Genomic DNA, 4,022 nt, shown 5'->3' on the forward strand with positions numbered 1-4,022 from the left:
TATCAATTTTCTCTAAATTATCCCTGTGGATACTCTTTCAACCATAATCAAGTAAAAAAGGAATAGAGGTATTAAGAAAGATGATTATGATATTTTAGAAAAAAAAAAAGTGTCATATTTCTTATAATTAATTAATTTACCTAACTTTTTTAGTCTAATCAAATTAGTTAAATGGGTTTTATATTAAGGACCTGAGGAGTAGTTCAATTTTTTTCGGGCCAGGCCTAACAATTTGAATACTCATTCTTAGGTCAAATTTGTTTGTGTCCTGAACCCATATACATAGAATCTGGTACAAGAGCCCTTATATATTTGTTTCAGTTCTGGTTTTCCCATAGGCCCAAAAGAGAGCCGGCTGGCCCATTTCAAGGAGTTGTTGCACGTGCTTAGTAAACACTTGGCTTGGCTCCAAAACCGAAAGCCTCTCGTACCAAAAAAAAAAAACCGAAAGCCTCGGCGTTCTTAAATAAAGATTAAATTTTTGTTTTGTTTTGTATTATTTTTGTTTTGGCACCATAGTAACTGGGTTGGTAGGATCCTCCTATGCATCTCTGGGCTGCCTTTCGCTTTCTGAAAATTCTTCTCCTATTGCCAATTGTGATATCTGGGAAAGCCGGAATCATCCTCTGTTCCCACCATTTCTAGATCCTTGAACATCCTTTTCCCCAAGTACCAACACTGTAGCTTCAGATTGGATACCAATCACAATCAACACAGTAGTTTCTGAACCACTCACTCGTCACTTTCCTCGGAGGTTTCTTATGGGAAATTGAAGATGCTGATTCCCTTTAGTTAATTTCGTCCCGATATTGTTGGGAGGGTTGATCCCTTGAATAGAAGTGGGTGTAATCTGGGTAAAACCAGAGCAGTTCGGAGGCAATGCAGGCTTCGGCGACCACCTTACAGTCCAGTCTGTTGAACAATCTCTCTTTCAAGAGCTTTAAGCTCAAGACCAAGCAGCAGGAGCTGCTGATTCGGGTTACGATTCTATGCCTCGTCTATGTCTTGGCTTTCATCACTCGCCTTTTCAGTGTTCTGCGTTACGAGTCTATGATCCATGAATTTGATGCGTACTTCAATTACCGGACTACTCTCTTCTTGACACAGAAAGGTTTTTATGAATTCTGGAACTGGTTTGACTCTGAGAGTTGGTATCCACTTGGACGGATCATCGGAGGCACTCTCTACCCTGGTCTCATGGTTACGGCCGCTATAATTTACTGGGTTTTGCGGTTTTTGAGGTTTGCTGTTCACATCCGAGAGGTCTGTGTGTTGACAGCTCCATTTTTCGCATCGAATACTACATTGGTCGCTTATTTCTTTGGTAAAGAGATTTGGGATTCAGGTGCTGGTCTTGTTGCTGCGGCATTGATTGCCATTTGTCCTGGTTATATTTCAAGGTCCGTGGCTGGATCATATGATAATGAGGGTGTTGCGATTTTCGCCTTGTTGTTAACATTTTACCTGTTCGTGAAGGCTGTGAACACTGGGTCTCTTGCATGGTCTTTGGCTTCGGCTTTTGGTTACTTCTACATGGTATCGGCTTGGGGTGGTTATGTGTTTATAATTAACTTGATCCCACTTTATGTGATGGCTCTTTTGATCACGGGAAGGTATTCGATGAGGCTGTATATCGCCTATAATTGCATGTATGTTGGGAATGCTGCTTGCAATGCAGATCCGATTTGTGGGATTTCAGCACGTGCAGTCAGGAGAACATATGGCTGCCATGGGCGTGTTCTTCTTGCTGCAGGTTTCTTCTTGTCATTTGATTCATTTCTCTTTATCACCTCATCGTGTTGCATGTAGCATGGCAAAGAAGCTTGTACCTAGTTGCGTACTTGCTGTATTGCCTAATGATGCTTTTAGAAGTTCTATGAACCTGTATCTACTCTTTGCAATGATGGGATTTTCTTCTTCTTAAGAGTGGGATTTAATTACGTGAAGAAAGCACTTTTCCAGTTGTTTTGCCTAGTTACTCCTTTCACATTGGGTTTTGTTTGTTTGTCATTCTTTCCCTCCTAAATACTTTTTTTTTTTTTTTGGCTAGCGATAAATGAATTCTCTCCTCGAAAAATGATGTGTAAAGGGTGAATCTGGTTATCCCACAAAAAAAAAAAAAAAAAAGCTGGCCAGATTCAGGAACGAATGAATACATCCTTCTAAATTATTTTATTCTTATTTGATTTACCGCTGGTTGACTAGCTTTGATTTCATGCGTAACCTTCCCAGTAATTAGCATCTGTGATCATATCGGTGGTTCAGATTTCCTTGATAAAAGTAATTTTCTCTTATTGCTAACTTGCATTATCTTTGCAGGTATTTTACTTTTGGGATTGGGTAAGATATTTGCTTAGTGACACAAAATTGTTTCAAGCTTTCTTGAGGATCACTGTAGCTTGTGCAGTTAGTGTTGGTGCTATTGCTTTGGGAATAGGCACTGCATCTGGTTATATTTCTCCATGGACAGGCAGGTTCTACTCGTTGCTTGATCCAACATATGCGAAGGACCATATTCCAATCATTGCATCAGTCTCTGAGCATCAGCCAACTGCGTGGTCATCCTTCATGTTTGATTTCCATATCTTGCTATTTCTATTCCCTGCTGGGCTCTATTTTTGCTTCAAGAGGTTGTCAGATGCCACAATATTTATAGTTATGTATGGTCTTACTAGCATGTATTTTGCTGGTGTTATGGTCCGATTGATTCTTGTTGCTACGCCTGCAGTATGCGTCATTAGTGCTATTGCAGTGTCAGCCACTGTAAAAAACTTGACTCAGCTGGTGAGGGGCAAAAAACAAAACTTTCCAAGGTGGTTCTACCAAAGGAACTAGTGCTACTAAAGGTTCATCCAAGGTGAGATTTTTTAGAGGAACTTGTGTAGAAGGGGTTCTTCTAATGAGTTGCATCATACCTTTTTCAGCTTTTCTAAGCTTCCAGCCCACTAGTGAATCTTTATGGTGTGGTGTTAAATGTTGTGCATGAATTATATACACAATCAGTTGTCTCTAAACTAATATGGTTGCACATTGAATCTTGATGTTATTCAAATGTTACTCAAATGGGTAATACATATGATAATTTAGTTATTGCCATGTTCTTTCATTGCAATCAGCAGTTCATTTTGGACTTCATTAGTTGATCTAATTTCAACTAGAATCTTTGTGTGGTTGTTATATAGTTAAGGTGGTGTTTCATCTCTCAATTTGAGCAATAAGCCACTTTCCTGCTGTTATGTGTGTGATGCGATTAAATCAAATAGCTTTATTATTATCAAAAGGGGTGTAGTTGATCATTCCCAGCCTTCCAAAGAAATGGTGCTATTGTGTTACTTCTTGGTGCTTTCTATCTACTCAGTAGATATGCCACTCACTGTACCTGGGTCACATCAGAAGCTTATTCATCTCCATCAATTGTCTTGGCTGCAAGGGGTGCTCGTGGCAATAGGGTCATCTTCGATGATTATCGTGAAGCTTACTTTTGGCTGCCGCCAGAATACTCCACCAGATGCTAAGGTGATGTCATGGTGGGATTATGGTTACCAGATTACTGCCATGGGAAATAGAACTGTTATGTTGACAATAACACATGGAACAATACACACATAGCAACTGTTGGGCGTGCAATGTCTTCTTATGAGGATGAGGCTTATGAGATTATGAGATCGCTCAACGCGGATTATGTGTTAGTTGTCTTCGGTGGTGTTACTGGGTATTCTTCTGATGATATTAACAAGTAAGGCTATCTGATAAATTTTATATTTTGATCTCCAAATATTTTAAATATTACTTTATGCATGTAGCAATTTTGTTTTTGGTATTGAGCATTTTCATCTTTAGTGGTTTATGATCTGCGCTATCTTCTTTGTTATCTTCACACTATCCTTAAAATAGAAGATTGTTTTGACCTTCTATAACCATGTTGATGCATTTATTTTGGGCTCTGTGTGTGTGTGTGTGTGTGTGTGTGTTGTGTGTTTAAAATGTAATGGCAAGACCCTAGGAGACCGGGGTTATGTTTT

General features: G+C 39.3%; 1 pseudogene; it reads left to right on the plus strand.

Annotated features, from left to right (window-relative positions):
* Window positions 1-550: 550 nt before the first annotated feature.
* Window positions 551-3,740, plus strand: LOC114742142 (dolichyl-diphosphooligosaccharide--protein glycosyltransferase subunit STT3B-like; annotated as a pseudogene).
* Window positions 3,741-4,022: the final 282 nt, after the last annotated feature.

This window comes from Neltuma alba, unplaced genomic scaffold, assembly GCF_004799145.2.
Source record: "Neltuma alba isolate B1F8T4 unplaced genomic scaffold, ASM479914v2 tig00003662_pilon, whole genome shotgun sequence".
Lineage (NCBI taxonomy): Eukaryota > Viridiplantae > Streptophyta > Magnoliopsida > Fabales > Fabaceae > Neltuma > Neltuma alba.